Source organism: Suricata suricatta, chromosome 9 (genome assembly GCF_006229205.1).
Source record: "Suricata suricatta isolate VVHF042 chromosome 9, meerkat_22Aug2017_6uvM2_HiC, whole genome shotgun sequence".
NCBI lineage: Eukaryota > Metazoa > Chordata > Mammalia > Carnivora > Herpestidae > Suricata > Suricata suricatta.
In genome coordinates this window covers 89,081,377-89,099,541 of record NC_043708.1, presented here as the reverse complement: position 1 = coordinate 89,099,541, position 18,165 = coordinate 89,081,377, and the positions used below count along the sequence as shown (strand labels likewise).

Below are 18,165 nucleotides of genomic sequence, written 5' to 3'. Positions count from 1 at the left end.
GATTTGTTCATTTTAGCCACTCTGACTGGCATGAGGTGGTATCTCGGTGTGGTTTTGATTTGTGTTTCCCTGATGATGAGTGATGTTGACCATCATTTCATGTGCCTGTAGGCCACCTGGATGTCCTCTTTGGAGAAGTGTCTGTTCATGTCTTCTGCCCATTTCTTCACTGGGTTATTTGTTTTGTGGGTGTGAAGTTTGGTGAGTTCCTTGTAGATTTTAGATACTAGCCCTTTATCTGATATGTCATTTGCAACTATCTTTTCCCATTCTGTCGGTTGCCTCTTTTTGACCTTTAATACCCTCAAATGTGGTCCTTTTATTAACCAAACTCAGGGCTTGCAACTGACTTAAGCAACTTTCACACCCCTGCCAGACAAATAGATTTGATACTTTTTACCAAGACACCTACCTTATGCAGAAGCTCCTTCTTCTTACTTCTTGCTGTGTGATGTCACCCAGTAGCAAACTCCTGTTCTGAAAGCTGTGTGAGGTTGAGATAAAGCATCGCCTTTGGTTACAGACACTGGTGTAGATACTTATTCTATTCTTGACAAGCTATGTTCCATGGGGAGAGCTACTAACGTCCGTTTTCTCATCTTTATAAGGAGGACATCACCTCTTTTGCAAGTTTATGGTGAAGGTCTGGGATAATTTATTTAGTGTAACTGGTATAATGACTAGCCCATAGCGGACACAGACTAAGGCTAGCCACTACTAGTACTGTAGCGGGATTCTCAGAGTCGTGATATCAAGGCTTTTCCTTCCAGGAAGCAACTTTATTCCAGCCGCCATTGCTCAGTTGGGTTCCTACCCAAAGAACTGAGCCCCCAAAACCACGTGGTGTGGTTTTTAAAAATTTTTTACTTCTTTGTCTCCCATATATGGTAACACACAAACATGCAGTCTGATTAAAGTGGTCTCATGTTACAGGGTGGTGAGGGATTTTGTCACATACGTGAATAGCAAGATGCCTTGAGATTTTTTTTTCCTTAGGGAGGGGACCCTACCACAGTATCATATCAATACTATGACACTAATAGCCAGCAATCATTCCTCTCTCCTGAGTCCCTTACTGGACAAAGTAGCATTTGGTAATTTTTTTCATGTTTTCCATTTACATTGTTTTAAAGTGTGTATAATTTTGCTTTGTGAAATTTAAAAATACTTCAGTATATACTTGTGAATAAATCACATTCTCAAGTGGGCTATGTTTTAAATGCTCTTATTGGCTTTGTATTGGAGTCTAGGACAGGTCAGTATCTTACAGTGGGAGACTCAACATAACTTTCTTTCCATTGACAACTCCTAGTATTTTTCTTCACACTGTCTTGGGTCTTAAATTTGGAGGTACTTTGAGGGTCTATTAGCTCTCTTTAGGTTCCCACACTCAGACCCCGAATTCTGTTAAGAAAAGGGGCCAGGCCAGGAGGAGCCATGCCCTGGCAGATAGAGACAGCCTGTGAAGGGGCCTCACCTGCCCTAAGATCCAGCTGCAGGGACTGGGAGAGTGGAGCTAGTAGGTAGGAAATCACGAATCAGAAGCCTGAGGATGTTTAGGACTGACTTCAGTCCCCGGAAGAGGGGGAATTCCCTGGTAAGAGCAAGGTTGAGCCCCATGGCCCCTAGCCTCCATGGTCTTCAATGGGTATGTTCTAAGGCAGAGTTTTGCACAAGAGGCTGAGTGTGGAAGAGAAAGTTACCAGGCTTTTCAGGCACCCGGAAGTCGGAGAGTGGGACTGAAAGCGCCAAATGTCCAATCACGTGATTCACTCTTGGCAACCAGCCCCCAAGGTTAATGCTTTCCAAAAGTTGCTTCATTAATATAGCAAATGACACCTCTGTTTCTCTCTCCACTTTGGAAATTACAAGGATTTTAGAAGTTCTAGGCTAGGAATGGGGGATGAAGACCAAGTAATTTTTTTTTATTATAAATCACAATCTTGCAGTACAAAACTTATTGAGCACCAATAATATGCTAGGTGTTGTGCTCGGTACTTGGGATAAAAACATAACTAAGACATATGCAGTCCGTTTTCAGAAAACTTAGAGTTTTAAGGAGAAGACAGCATTAGATAAAAAAAAAAAACTACAGGTAATTAAGTAAATAATTAAAAGTATACAGGATGCCAGAGTGCCTGGGTGGCTCAGTCGGTAAGCATCCGGCTTCAGCTCAGGTCATGATCTTGCGGTTGGTAGGTTCAAGCCCCGCATGAGGCTCTGTGCTGACAGCTAGCTCAGAGCCTGGAGTCTGTCTTTGGATTCTGTCTTCCTCTCTCTCTCTCAAAAAAAAAAAATATATACAGGATGCTGCAAAAATCTAACGGCCTTGGGGCGCCTGAGTGGGTGGTCAGTTAGGTGTCCAAATTTGGTTCAGGTCATGATCTCACAGCTTGTGAGCTTGAGCCCCATGTCGTTGGGCTCTGTGCTGACAGCTTAGAGCCTGGAGCCTGCTTCGAATTCTATGTCTCCCTGTCTCTCTGCCTGTACCTGCTCACACTCTTTCTCTCATAAATGAATAAATATTTTTAAAAAAGTAAAAAAAAAAAAAGAAATATAAGAGGACTGAAGCTTAGTGTCAGTAAGACAAAGGAGAGCAGAATCAGAGAAGGACTAGATTGGTCTTTGCATCCTGTAGGTGGGCACCATGTTGAAGAGCCTGTGGGTGTAGATGGCTGGCAAAGCAGCCCTGGACAGTGAGAACTTGGTTTTATGTTCGTAGGTCCTCTCGGAACCCCTGTGCGATAATCTCTCTACTCTTGTGTTATCTTCTCTTGATGACGCTACCCACTGTGCTTTTCCAGGTTTAATTTTGGTCTATCAAACAGAAAACATCCTGCTGTTCAGATAAATTCTAGGACTCAAGATAAAATGTGATTTCAAACAAAAAATAACCCCTTTATTTAGAACAAAGTCAATTAATAAAATTACTTCCCCTGATAGGTATAGTCTATGATAATCAGTGAATTTTCTCAAGTACAAATTTGAGGTTTTATAAGAAGATGGATAACAATGAGAATGACCTGGTACTTGAACTATTAGATTCAGTCTGATATGTCAAAGTCACTCCTAGTCCTGTATAGAACGGACACATGTAACTACCTTATTTATTCACACAATTTCCTCCATACCAGCAGGGGAGTCCTGTTCATTCGTACTTTGGCTCTGGAAGAAAGGAAGGGATTTATAATGCAGACAAACTTCGGTTAGGTGGAGGTGATGGTGGTGGTACAAGGAGGTATTAAAGATCCGCAAAAGGACAAAAGATAAATAAAAAGTGATTAGAAAATGATATTTTTATTAAAATTGTTTCTAATTTCTGGTTTGAAACTAGGATGTTTGCACTTAAATTTGGTCAACTTTACAAGATACACTTATTTTTAGTTCATTCTTGGCATTGTGCCTTCAATCCCCATATCTGCCACCAGGTGGGTGGTGGTAGCTTTTAGGGTGTCCAGGTGTATTTAACCAATGGCTGAGTGTATTTCATTCAGTTTTAGATATATCTATATTTGGACCAGTGCTGCCCTGTCTCTTGTTAACTATATGTTGATTGTATCTCTGATCATTTCGTAGTGTATATTCCCAGCAACGGACGGGTTGAGTCCAATGAATGCTCACGTGTGAAGCGTTTGATACAATGCCAGACTGAGCTCCAGGAAGCTTAAGCCCAGTCCACCCTCTCCTCACCAATGTATGAGAGAGACTGTGGCTCACAGATTACAGAAGGATGAAAATGTAATAGTCTCAGCCAGCTGCTAGAGTGCTATGGAGATGATCATTACTGTTGGCAGGTTATGCTCACAGCTTTTACCGAAATATTGTTAATTGAGTTGATCAAGTAGGACTTTGGTGAAAAGTAGCCGAGCGGAGAAATCTTGTCACAAGATATGGTAGTTAGGAGGCCTGTGTTAGGGAATTTAGAAATGTTGGGTTCTGTCCACTCCCCTCTTTATCACTTGTGTCTAAGGTGGTGCTCCTACCCCCTCACCCTGCATACGGCTATAAGGGTCTGTGTGTCACTTCACAAGGGAAGCATGGTAAGTACTGTTAATGAGGGAGACAAGCAGATGCCTTACAGTGAAGAAAGACCTAAGTGAGACCATTCTTGTGCCCCAGTTGTTAGGCATTTCCTGGAAATATGCATTGTTGCTCCCAGAGATGGTGATTCAGATCTTATCCCAGTCTGAGTAGCTTCCAATAACTGCAGGAAAGTGCGGCTGGTAGTTAATCAAGATGTTTAAATGTCACTTAGTGATTGATTACTCGTGAGTCATGATGACGCACTGTGATACATAGCATTCAAAGGACACGGTGACTCTCCTCAGCCAGCAGTGCTATCTAGAAAGATAGATGCATAACTTGTGATCCCTTGGGTGAGTCCTCCCACAAAGCTCTGGTTAACATCGGGAATTGAGGCATTTCCCAAAATGTTGCTTCTTTTGAAGAAAAATTTACTTCATGGTAGGAGTTGGTAAGAGCCAGGGATTTGGGGCATTGCACTTGTTAGCCCACTGGCTGTCCCGTGATAAGTCATGACTTGATGAATGGAACGTAATGAAAGAAGGAATGGAAAAGTACTCATGGGAAGATTGACATTGTATCCGTGCTGACATGCTGCTTGATTCTGTGGCTGTCCTCAGTATGAGAAGCCTCTTGCACAGTGCTTGACACCACAGAGGACATCAATATTATAAGCATTCCAGTAAAATAGGAACAAAAGCCAAGTGGGGATGCGTAATTCAGAACCCCAACAAGAGAGTTTTTGTTGGTCCTTCAGAGGTTAACTCCTAAGCTGAAAAGAAGTACTTTTATTTCTTCTGTCTGATGTTTCAATTACAATATTTACTGAATATGTTCCATGTAGCAGGCACATATTACTTTATTTCATCATCACAACTTTTTGTAGATGTGGCATTTCATAGATGTGGAAACTAAGACACAGAGGGAAATTATCCAGAGGTATTGAACTACAAGGTGGCAGATCTGGCTTTCACCTACAGGCAGGCCTGGCTCCAGAGTCCCTATTCTCACACTCCTGTGACGAGGCGTCTTCAGACTCACAGGCCTGCTCTGTGTTCTCAGTACCATGTCACCAGGATAATTCCCCCAAATGAGACATCTGGTCACTTTCAAAAAGTGAGGAGGAAGTGAACTCATTTCTACTTACCAATTAAGCACTACTCATTTAGCAAAGGAAACAATTAGGATAAAATATCTTAATCATGGAAAAATCAAACAGCCCTTCCAAACCAACATTTAAGCCACATTTGCTCCAGTCTGGCTTTATCCTCGTATGGGTGGTAGACTGATTGGCCTTTTCATTTTTCTCCTGGACATTTTGACGTTTTATAGACCTAAAGAACGCGTTTGTGAAGTGCTTATAATTTGCCGATTCTGCATAGCACTCCTCCCTTTATGCCTTGCCATGATAAACATGCCCAGATAGAAGTTCACAGAGGTTGTGAGCTTTGAAGTCTTTGAAAATTAGATGACAATGTTGTGTATGTAATCATGGGTGAGAACAAGCCAACATCTCTTTGAGTGCCAGACACACGGCTCCTATAAATCCTCTGCTAAGCACAGAGAGTGGTGGTCCTGTTTATTTAAACTCTGGGACAGAATGGGCATGGTTAGCATCACTGTAATTGACACAATCAGGAGATTGGAACAGATTTGCTACTACTTGTTCTGTGCAGTTAAATTCCATGCTTCGATCAATAATTCATAAGAAGAAAGCCTTTAGACTCAAGGTTGGATTAAAAAAAAAAACCAGCTTCACTTTTCACTGAAATATACATGTCTGGGGACTGTATAGTGTAATTATAGGGAGATAAGTGTTTATCAGTGAGAATTTGCACTTTTTTGGAGGCCCTTTGAAGTTACATCTGTGTTCCTTTAACTGGACCAAAAATTTTCCACTAGGATGCAATAGGAGCTTAGGACCTTTCTCTTTATGGTACTCTGCTCCAGTGGCTTCAGTATTTAGTTACAGATTTATGTATGTCAAATTTCAGTTATGATGACCTATGAAAATAGGTCTAGCAGGCAGACTCCAATGTTTAGTATCTGCTTACTGTGTTGCTAGATGAAGTCCCATGCGGAGTTCTTGCAGTTGGCGATTCAGTCGGTCTGCTTCACACACTTTAGTACAATGATGCAAGTTGTGACCAGATTGTTTTAAATTGGAAAGAATGGTTCGGAGCTTAGATATGTGTAAATTGAAAGGTTACCCAAAGCAATCTTGATGGACAGATGTGACACATCCAAGTGTTCTGGGTGTTCAAGCAATTCTCACAAACCACAGTGAAGATGATTCATGGAAACAGGGTTAAAGTTAAAGGCTCTCTGAAGTGTGGTACGTCAAGTGATGGCAGAGTGATTAAAGATAGATAGCAGTAGGAAAAGACTCTTTAGATAGACTAGTTAGATCGTAATATCCAAATGATGAAATCTATATGACCTCCTTAATTGACTTCCAAGTTGAGAATTTGTCTCACTAAATATTTAATGTAGATGAAACTAAGATATGTGGAAATAAATATGTCACACCGTACCTCAAAAAGAGAAATCAGCTTTCAGATTTTAACCAGCTAAGGGCTAAGGAGTGGGAACATAAATCCTTTTAAACTTTCCCTAAGGTTAGATTTTGAGGTTCTAAGTCAAGATCTACTCATTGTCGACATCCTCTCTGAACATTCAAGTATCCTGAAAGATGTGGTTAATAATGCATAGGATTTGTTCTACTGCCGTGAGTATAAAATTAACTTCACCCTCACTTCTGGTGAGTGACTGTTGGACTTGAAATAGTCTCTCCTTCTGCTTGGTGATGTTCTGGCTGAGACTCCTGCAAGGAGTTGACAGAGGTGACCCAGAACTCGTTTCACCTTTTCGCTCCCAATTTTTGTCAATGTCTCCAACATTCTCCAAGCCATTAATTAGGGTTTAGAACTTGGCATCATCTTTGACTTTACCCCTCTCCTCTTGCCAAGTGTTATTGATTCTATCTTGGGAATACTTTTTAAAAAAAAATGTTTATTTTTGGTTGGAGGAGGGGAGGCAGACAGAGGATCTGAATTGGGATCCACCCTGACCCCAGCGTGGGTGTCATGAAGCACTGAGCTGAATTCAGGCACTTAACCAACAGTGCCACCCTGGAGCCCCTATCTTGGGAATACTTCTTGGATCTATACTTCGTTCTCCATTCCTATTGACATTGCCTTAATTTAGGTTACTATTATCACTTGCCAAGATAATTGTCAGAGGCTGTAATCTACCCCTAACATATATTTTTCTTCCTTATTTTCCATTATCTCTTTCTGTATGTTTCCATTTGCCAGATAGACTGACACATAACATTAGATGATCCATGCAGATACTGTTTTTTTGACTTCTTTGTGCTACTGTTGTTCTTTCTTCTTGAATGGCTTTTACTCTTTGTTGTTGTATACATAAATCATACCAACTCTTCATGGCCCAGTGCAGATGCTTTCTGTTCCCCACACTCTGCCCTGATTATGAACCTCTTCTATTCTTGCTCTTTTTTCCATTCCCATTACAATTTTCTTGTTGCCTTTATAGGGGCATGCATTACTGCATAATTTGTCATAATAATTTATGTTATGCTTTATTTTTTTCTACACTCCAACTTTTTAAGAATCCATGTCTAATTAACCTTTACATCTCACACAAACTTAGCATGGCCAATTCTGTGCTTAGCATTATGCAAATCATGCAACTCTGGAAACAGTCTGTATCTAAATAGTGTCAATAAATTCTCTTTTCATATTGCTTTCCTGTGTGCCAAACCATAGGCCAATTGCTGAATGGCTATTATAATGTAATTGTTATAATCAGGCTTAGAACCAATGCATTTTGGCATTAATCTTTAAAGATAACTAAAAGGAGGAGCTCCTGGGTGACTCAGTTGGTTAACTGTCCAACTCGATTTCTGTTCATGTCATAATCTTACAGTTTGTGAGTTCAAGCCCCCATGTTGGGCTTTGTGCCAACAATGCAGAGTCAGCTTAGGATTTTCTCTCTTCCTCTCTCTCTCTCTCTCTCTCTCTCAAAACAAATAAATAAACTTAAAAAAGATGAGTAAAAGGGCAAAATAAATTGGATACAAGTTTTGTCTGATACAAATATAATCAATTAAAATTTCCAGAACAAAACCTTTTTGCTTTTAATGCTGAGTAAGGGTATCAGAATGTGCATAAGTAATAGTGACACAATTTTAGAATCTTTATTTTTTATACTATTATTTATAACTAACAGTAATTATACATATAAGCATTGTTAGTATTCCTAAAATATTACTAAACTTGATAAAAAAGACCATTGACATTTATTTATTTAAATGTTTTGAGAGAAAGAGAGAGAGAGAACGTGCACGCACGCGTGCATGAGCAAATGGGAGAGGGGCAGAGAGAGAGGGAGATAGAGAATCCCAAGCAGGCTCAGCACTGTTAGCACAGAGCCTGACACAGGGCTCAAACTCATGAAATGCAGGATCATGACCCGAGCCAAAATCAAGAGTTGGATGCTTAACTGTCTGAGACACCCAGGCACCCTAAAATATACCAATGTTTTTAGATATTGATGTAAAAAATTAAATAGGGTATTGGAATGCTATTCTCTCTCTCTCTCTCTCTCTCTCTCTCTCCAATTGTAATAAACTAGAATTTGTATTTCTAGCATATCAGTGGGTAATCAGACACAGCTAGGTTTTTGGGGTGAATAAATTCATACCAACTCATATACAGAATTAAGAGTGCCATCATACAGAAGCAGAGATAATAGGTTAGGCACATAGATTCAAGAACCAGACTGCCAGTGTTCACATTCCAGTCCTAGCTCTACAGCTTTATGAATTTGCTTAACATTCATTTCTCTGATTTCTTAAGTGCAAAAAGGTTTACATCATAGGATTGTTGTAAGAAAGAACAGAGTTGCTCTATGTAAAGCACTTAGAATATAGTGCATACTGTTTATTAGGAGTTCTTACCTAATCATTATTATCTTGGAATGTGGGACATTATTAGTCTAAGATTCTTGGAGATGAAGAAGCTGAGACCCAAAGAGGTTGTGCAACTTGTAAGATTATCTAGATGTTCCTCAGAGCCTGGGCAGCCTCATCACAGGGGTTATGTGCTCTTCTATTCTGTGCTGGGCTCAGCATGGGGCATTGAGTTGCCACTTTCAGGTCTTAGAGGCCCAGACACACAGACAGGTGGAGATTACAGTAAGGTAAGTCATGTGCCATGATGCAGAAATGCAGCATCTTTTAGGAGCTCAGAAGCGTTCCACATTTCCTAGATAATTTCCATAGGGGGCTCCGGGGGAAATGATCATGTAGCTAAGACCTTAAAGATGTTGTCCTCGTCTATTTGGGCTGCTGTTATAAATTACCATAGACTGGGCAGCTTATAAACAACAGAAATTTATTTCTCAACAGTTGTGGTAGCTGGAAGTCTGAGATCCAGGGCAAGCATGGTTGCGTTCTGGTGAGAGCCCTCTTCCAGGTTATAGACTGTTGTCATTTAATTATGTCCTTACCTGGTAGAAAGCAGAGGGGAAGGAAGCTCTACAGTGAGCTATCAATAAGGGTCCTATCAATAAGAGACTTACCCTTATGATCTCATTTAATCCTAATTACCTCCTGAGACCCCACCCCCACCCCCACCCCCTCCTAATACCATCACCTGGAGAGTGATATGTGTGTGTGGTGTGTATGTTGGTGGGGTGGGTAGAAGGGAGGTAAGGGTTTTAGCATATCAGTTTTAGAGGGATGCATTGAGTCCATAACATGTAGAAGATTTAGCCATGTAAAAGGAGGTGGGAGAAAAGTATTTGGGCAGTGTGCCCAAAGACTCCAACATGGCTTAATGTATGTAGAGAAACAAAAAATGTCCAGTCTGGCCTAAAAGTGGAGGCCTCTAACTTTCTTGGTAGCAAATGAATATCTTCCTAGACTGTACCCTGTAATTTCAATACTGGCTGTTTATTAAAACCTCCTATTAAATTTGTACTGGGTTTAATAGTGTGCCCCCAAATTCATGTCTATCCAAAATCTTAGAATGTGAACTTGTATGTAAATAAAATCTTTTCACATGTGATTAATTAAGTTAAAATGAGAGACTGGATTGGGGGGATACAAAGTTCAGTGACTGGTATCCTTATAAGGAAGCCATGTGGAGACACAAAGCTATAGAAGAGATGCACAAAGAGAACACCATGTGACATGGAGGCAGAGTGTGGAGGGATGCATTGGAAAACCAAGGACCATCAAGGATCATCAGCAACTACCAAAAGCTAGAAGGGAGGTAGGAAACAGATTCTCCCTCAGTAACTCCGTAAGGACCCAACATTGCCAATACCTGGATAACAAACCTTGAAATAGCTAAACTATATATTGTAATCTTTCTCAGTTCAGATAAGCTCCTTTTGAGGGTCTTTGGATGTCCTTCCTCTCCAAGATGGCAGGCATCTGGGTAATTGGAGGACCCATTTGGCTCTGTGACCATGAGGGAGGTGGGAGGCTTGTGTCCATGCTGTTTTTTTCTGGTTTCTCTTTGCTCAAGGAGATCTCTTTATCTTGACCTGGACCTTGCTCTTTGTCAGCCACAAGGAGGCAAGAACACAGCCTCAGGTGTCTGGGATCACCCTCTTCCTCTACAGCTCTCCTCTTGCTTCCAGCCTTGCTGGATTTCATGGCATGGTAGATAAGGGCACCCTTTAGAGCCAGAGGAAACAGGCCATTAGCTCAGATTTCCTACCTGCCTCCCCATCTTTCTGGATGCTTCCATAGTCAGCACCCTCTGAAGCTTAGGTCCCACGCTTGGAAAAACCAGGGTTCTGGTGTCTATCTCCATTGTTCTCCTTTTCTCTGTTTCTGGCATGACTTAACCCCATGTCTCACCCTCCTTTTCTGGGAAGATATTTATGCCCCTTTCCCTTGACAGACTGGATATATGATGAAACACTAGCTTACCAATAAGGGAAAAGCTGAAAAACCTCTTCCTTACCCAATGATGCATAAGAACATGACAATGCACCAGACATAGTTTATTATCTACTCAGCCACTGTAGATCCCAAGCCTTCTTCCTAAGGTGGCTCAGCATGAATGGGGGTGTGTCCAGAACTGGAGTGATACACCCTTTGTCATTCATTGTTCACCTGGAATTAATATTTACTTAAAGTCTTTAATGATATCTGTTTCCATTAGATACAGGACACCTCTAGAGGGCGGGATGACTCTGGAGCCACCTCAGACAGTTGTGCCTCCCTCCCACCACATTGTGCTTTCACCTACTATACCTCATGCAAGGGTAGTTTCCCAGTTTCACAGTAGGATGGATTTTCTTCCAACCTATAGTATAGTATAGCTGCGACACCTTATGCAGTAAAGAATGCATTCAGGTTGCTTTCTTCACAGGTGGAGTGCCCAAGGCAGCACTTGAGGCACTGAGAACACGGTTTCTGCCTAATCCTTGCCTGGTCTCTGATCTGCTATAACCTTGTAATTTTCACTGATGTACTGACTTGATGATGAACTCACTTTTGCCTGCCACATTCATGAATGGTGCAGGAGGCGTGTTTGTGACTCATTCCTGCTGTTTGGAATGGAAACTCAGGTGCTAGTAGAGGGCCCCCACTGTCTTAGGTGGTACAGAGTAGTTACCAAGGGGAGGAGAAAAAAACTAGCAGTGGTCTTTTTTTCTCATGGACTGTTAGATTGTGGAACTAACAGTCCACAATCCTTCCTATTCATCTTAGGATTCAGCTTCAAATCATGAGGTTTTCCTTGGATACTCCACAACGATATAGAAATGAGTATGTCTTCTCTTATAGTTTGGCGTATTTGGACAGGGATTACCTCTATTAGAGTTTTTATCATACTGTATCATAGAATTCATTTTCCTCCCACTAGAAAAGTTCTTGCTAGGGCGGAGACCGGATCTTGGTTATCTTGGGATCCCAGTGCCTTGTAGAGGGATTGCTACAGAACTGGGGCTTGGAAAATGGTGATGAATGTATCAAATGTCCTAGAAATAGTACTCATTAGGAGCCTGAACTCCTTTGGTCTTGGACCCTGCACTTTTCAAAAGACATAAGGGGTAGGGAGTTTTCACACCTTTATGATGCACAGGGCGGATTAATGGGTAATGAGATAAAAATAAGAGCTGCTTTAAAGCCATGTAGCCCTGCACCTTCCTTCTGGGATGACAGCCTGTGAAGGAGAAAGTGGGGTTGGAGTGAGTGTTCGAAGATACTCAGTGTTTGGCTGCCTTTGTGTCTTGAAGCAGAGACATTGGAGCCCTAGAACTGATGTAGATCAGGGCACCCAGGTGGCTCAGTTGGTTAAGCGTCTGGCTTCAGCTCAGGTCATGATCTCACAGTTCATGGGTTCAAGCCCTGAGTCAGGCTCTGTGCTGACAGCTCAGAGCCTGGAGCCTGCTTCGGATTATGTGTCTCCCTTTCTCTCTGACCCTCCCCTGCTTGTGCTCTCTTTGTCTTTCAAAAATAATAAAAAACATTAAAAAAAAAAAAAAGAAACTGATGCAGATCAAGTCCTTTCTGGTAAATGCCTCTTTTTGTCCTAAAGACTTATGATAACAGTCTGTTAAAAAAAAAAAAAAAAGGTAGAGCCCCAAAGTATTTCCTGGGCACTTATTATATGCAAAGAAGACACTGTGCTTTCTTGATAGCAAGAGATATAATTTAGGGGAGTGTTTGTCTCATTGGTGTCAATAGTCAGTGCCAGGATCCATTTTTGGCTGTGGCACATTTTTCTTCTGGAAACACTGTTAAAATGACTTATAACTAGGGATACCAGTTGTCTGGCTTAGAGATGGGTCATCTAGTTCTGGAACACAAGGTTCAGAATCCATTTGCAAAGGCAAGTTAGATGCAAATCACCTGGTTTGGGTGCAGTGGCTTGGATAACAATAAACTTTCTGGATCCCACTGTTGGGATTGAAAGTGATATTCAGGAGAGCCCTTGTGGGATTGTCCAAATTGCTGGGAGGAGCTGGTCCCCCGAGGTGACTTTTAGCACCTACATCTTTAGGTATCTTTTTAAAAACTTTTGAAATCATACTTGCTTAATTTTAATGTAGTGGTAAGTTTATATTATTTTTAATTTACTTTTAATTTTTGAAAATTTAACAGTAGGGCAGGAACCTCCTCTATTCCTAAATCTGTGTCCTCATACAGGGCTTAACTTCTAAAGAAGTGTCTGTCTTCTTGCATTTTCTGATGTTCTTACTGTTCTTTTTGTGAGCTAGTTGAGTAATAACTAAAACTCAGTGGTGAGTCTTTTTATCAAGGATGGAAAGTCCCACATAGGAAATGGTACCACCAGCAATGGGTCAGTCGTTTATGTTGGCCAATGTAAGGAAACCTACTTTCTTACACAAAAGGTTAACCAACCAAGAGGAAGTAATTGTTGGGGAGGACAGGGGAGGAGGAGTTGAGGTACCTTCTTGTGATGAGCCCAACACACCATGGGAAGTGCCAGATAGTATTTAAAACCATAAGAAGTTGAAAATTCTTTGTTTTTAGATACTAAGGACCAAGAAGGTATGTATGATTTCAAGGTTTGTTGAAACCGTCTCTGAATGGGAAGTGAGTAGGTTTCAATTACTGAAGAGAAGACGGTGTGGTGGGCAGGGACATTTTTAATGTATTTTTGTCATTGGCTGAAACTTGTCCTGGGACAGTGGTTTTTAAATAATACTCTGGGTTGGATGAAGGAAATACTAAAACTGTCATTTATCCTCATTGATTTCGTCCTTTAAAACTGTCTATTTATTGTGCTGTTTTATGGTGTATAGAAAGGGTATTCCTGGGGACCACTGTCCAGGAGAGTAGAGAAGGCAGATGGTTGTATCAGGATGGAAAGAACTGGAGAGCTGGAGTAGCTCAGAACTTGAAGGTCTTTCTTTTCTGATAAAAGAAATGTGGCAGCCATTTGGGAAGATTCTGGATAGAGCAGGGAGATTATTGAACTTTGTTGACTAGGGACTGTATGACAAGCATTGAGTTATATATTATTTATTCTTGTTAAATCACTGCACGTGTAACTTACATATACACTCATTCTTTTATTAATTATTCATTTAATGAATATCTCATTTAATCTTCACAAATGGCTTGAGAAGCTGATTTTAATTTTCCCAGTTTTACAACCAGGAAGCTAGTTTTTTTCTTTTTTATTGAAGGTTACTTGACATATTAGAGATGTATAACATAGTGATTCTCTATTTGTATACACTAAGAAATGACCACCACAGTAACTCCAGTTATGATCTGTCACCATACAACATGATTACAATATTGATTGTATTCTGTCTTGTACTTTATTTCCATGACTTATTTATTTTCTAACTGGAAGTTTGTACTTCTTAATCCCTTTCACCTATTTTGTGCATACTCCCAGTTTATTTTTTGTATTTATGAGTCTGTTTGGTCCGTTGATTTTAGTTTTTTAGATTCTACATATAATTGAAATCATACAGTATTTGTATTTCTCTGTGTGACTTATGTCACGTACCACAATAACCTATAGGTCTATCCATGTTGTTGCAAATGGCAAGATTTTATTCTTTTTTTATGGCCGAGTAGTATTCCATTATGTGAGAGCATGCGCGAAAGGATGCACGCCACGTGTTCGCGCGCACACACACACACACCTTTATATATTCACCAATTGATGGATAACTAGGTTGTTCTGGAAACTAAAGTTTAAAGCAGTTAAGTAATTTGCACATCACATGATTGTATACCCCTATAATTCTGTAATTCTCATGCCTTATTGCATAGATTTATAATATACCCTTAAGGGCTCCTCTCAATAAGATGCTTCTTCAGTAGGTTCAAGTTGGCTTCTAGTCTGTTCACAGCAGGTGGATTTATCAAAGTATTTACAGAATCAGAGAATACTTTGTTGTAGTTTTCATTTTTATTGTATATGTCCAAATCATAATTCTAGTTTTTCAAAAAAGTTTCTTAGGTTTTATTCATTTTTGAGAGAAAGAGTGAGAGACAGCACAAGCAGGGGAGGGGCAAAGAAAGAGGGAGATACAGAACTGGTTGTCAGCACAAAGCCCAACGCGGGTCTCAAACTCATGAACCGTGAGATTATGACCTGAGCTGAAGTTGGACACTTAACTGACTGAGCCAACAAGGAGCCCCTTGTCCAAATGATAATTTTAGGCCAGAGATAGTTTTCATGCCATTCAGGCTGACACCAAGACTTGGTTTGACATTTCAGTCAGCTCAACCTTCCTTTTTTGGCATTAAAAGCAAGCAAGCAAACAAACAAACCCGAAACTCTTGTAATGGCTAATTTTCAGGGAACTGATTAAATCTTACTGGTTCATTTCATTGGGATTAGGTTGAATTGACACAAAGTGACTCAATCTACTTCCTGGTGGTCCCATTCTCAATAGCAGAGCCCTGTTTTTCTTTTATTGTAGAATCCCCTTATCTTCATGTCTGACTCCTGCTGGCACATAAATGTGTTATGATCAGGAATCACATTCTGTTTATCTTTCTGTGTCCTACAAAGTGCCTAGCAAATTATCTACACGTATTGAATGAAAATATTGGATAAAGACATTCCAGTTGCTGTGAGTGATTTATCATCTATTGACTTAAAGTGGTGATTTGTTGACTTTCTTAGCTATCTTGGGAGTAGAACTAGACCTTACATGTTTTCAGAGACATATGATGCTATTTATTCTGTTAAGAATATGAAGTCATGCACCTTTCCTTCAGTATAAAAATTTCCATCTCTTCATCTTGATGAAAGGTGCAAAGTTGGAGGACAAGGAAAAGGGTGAGCAAGTTAGGAAAAATTTTTCTCTTGAGTGCTCAGATATTTAATCAAAATTCCTTTAGCATAATTTATTGGATTGTTGTGAGGACACATTGAGGTGATAACTGAGAAAAATCTTTGAAAACTGTAGATTATAGTCAGGAACATTTCTTGCTTTGTTTTTTTAATATCATTTATTGTCAAATTGGCTTACATACAACACCCAGTGCTCATCCCAACAAGTGCCCTCCTCAGAGCAACAGGGACATTTCTAAAAAGTGAGATTTTAAAGCAAAATAAGGTTTTTAAAAAACAGAACTTTCGGTGTTTTGACAATGTATATGCTGTCTAACGAAGATTAAAAATTAAGCTCTGGTTCGGTAATACTATCTAGTGGGATCACGTGTACCATTTCAGCCATGTTTAAGTGTGCAGCTCAGTGATCATCAAGCGCATTCACAATGCTGTGTAACCATCACCACCATCCATCTCTGAGCCTTTTCCATCATCCCGAGCAGAAACACTACCTAGCAATGTCTTCCCATTTGCCCTCCTCCTAGCCCTGGTAACCTCTAATCTTTGCCTATGCTAGGTACCTCATACAAGTGGAATTACTACAATATTTTCTTTTTGTGTCTAGCTTGTTTCACTTAGCATAGTGTTTTCAAAGTTTATGTTGCAGCATGAATGAGAATTGCATTCCTTTTTAAGACTGGACTATTCCATTCCCTTGTATTTGTATAGCACATTTTGTTTATTCCTTTACCCTTCAATAGACACTTGGGTTGTTTTCACTTTTGGCTATTGTGGATAATGCTGCTATGAACATTGGTGTACAAGTATCCGTTTGAGTCTCTGGCTTCATGTCTTTTGGGTGTATTTCTAGGAGTGGGAGAAAGAAGATCTTTGGAAGCTTCATTTCCCCTGACACCTTTGAGGTTATCCGGAGCAAGTATAGCTCCTCTGTTCATGGCCTAAAGAATGAGCAGTTCCTTTCTTCATCTTCAATGGGCCTCCATCTTTTTCTCTAGGTTCCTCTTCCTCCTCCAATTTTGATACTTCAATATGTAGCTACAAAAGAGTCTGAAGTCTGACTGTGCCCACTGTATGCCCGTAACAGGCTCTATTCAATCAGGCCCACCAACTGGCACTACTTAGGCACCTGACAAATTAAGGTGAGCAAAGAAAAATTAAGTGGTAAGTTTCATTATAAATGGAAATCTAGTAGAAATGGAAAGTGCCCTACAGAGTACTATACTTGAGACTTGAGTTTCAGTTCATTTGATAAATTACTATCTGCTGAGCACTGTTGACAGACAACAGGGAAGGAGTTTTCAGGCAGCTCAAATTCTAGAGGATTCATACGTATGTAGTAAGCTACAGAAACTACACAAAATGCTCTTACTATTCATTTGTTTACTCAGCATTGCTCAAGCCCCTGCTGCACGCCGTTCTAGGCCCCGGGTATACATCAAGTCAAAGACAAGGTCCCTTCTCTCCTACAGCTGACTTGCTGGTGGGGGAAACTGAACAATATGCAAAGAAATACACAGTATAGTGGCTAGTGTTTTTCCTATGGAGAAAAATAAAGCAAGATAAGGGATGGAGAGTGGCTGGGGTGTGTGTTGTTTTAGGTAGGCTGATCAAGGTGGGCCTTTCAGATTCTGTGACTTTGAGCACAGATCTGAATGAAGTGAGGGCGACAGGCAGGGAGATGTGTGGGCGATAAGGTCACTGACAGAGGAGTACAGCACCTGCGGTAATGTTATAGTTCAGAGATGGATAAAGAGCTTTTGGGACTTAGAATTTTTCTTAAGTTTATTTATTTTGAGAGAGAGAGAGAGTGAGTGAGCGAAAGCAGAGAGGGGGAGAGAATCCCAAGCAGATTCTGCAGCATCAGCGCAGAGCCCAACACAGGGCTCAAACCCACAACCATGAGATCATGGCCTGGGCCGAAATCAAGAGTGGGAGGCTTAACTGACGGAGCCACCCAGGCGCTCCAGAGCTTTGGGACTTAAAGTAATAGGACAAATAAATCTGATGCTCTGTGATTTTAGGCACCTAATTTTGTGACCCTGTAAAAATCGTTTTTAAAGCACAAGATCTATCTGCAAGGGAGTATTTAGTGGCAAGATACTTGCATTTTAAAATGAATGAATGAACATTTCAAAATGATAGGAAATCCTTGCTGGGGATCCCCCTGCCTCCGTCCATGCATGTACTGCATGCATTATGAGAGTTTCTGTGTGTGAGAGGAGCATAAGGTAGTCATTCTCTGGCTTTACTGTGAGTTCTGTAAGCCCTTCTTCTGTCCTACTTTGTTCTCCCATTTGGATTCCTA

At 40.5% G+C, this 18,165-nt stretch overlaps 1 protein-coding gene across 7 annotated transcripts in view; it reads left to right on the top strand.

Annotated features, from left to right (window-relative positions):
• The window catches only part of ATP8B4 (ATPase phospholipid transporting 8B4 (putative)), a 256,052-nt gene that overhangs the window by 2,435 nt on the left and 235,452 nt on the right, over positions 1–18,165 (top strand). For 3 of the 7 annotated variants that reach the window (XM_029950442.1, XM_029950440.1, XM_029950441.1), the window contains exons 1-2: positions 13,417–13,585; positions 16,856–16,999. The gene's annotated coding sequence lies outside the window, so the exon portion shown is untranslated. Of the gene's footprint in view, positions 1–13,416; positions 13,586–15,580; positions 15,637–16,855; positions 17,000–18,165 lie in introns of those variants that run through there. The other 4 variants (XM_029950434.1, XM_029950435.1, XM_029950438.1 and 1 more) reach the window with 4 other exon arrangements.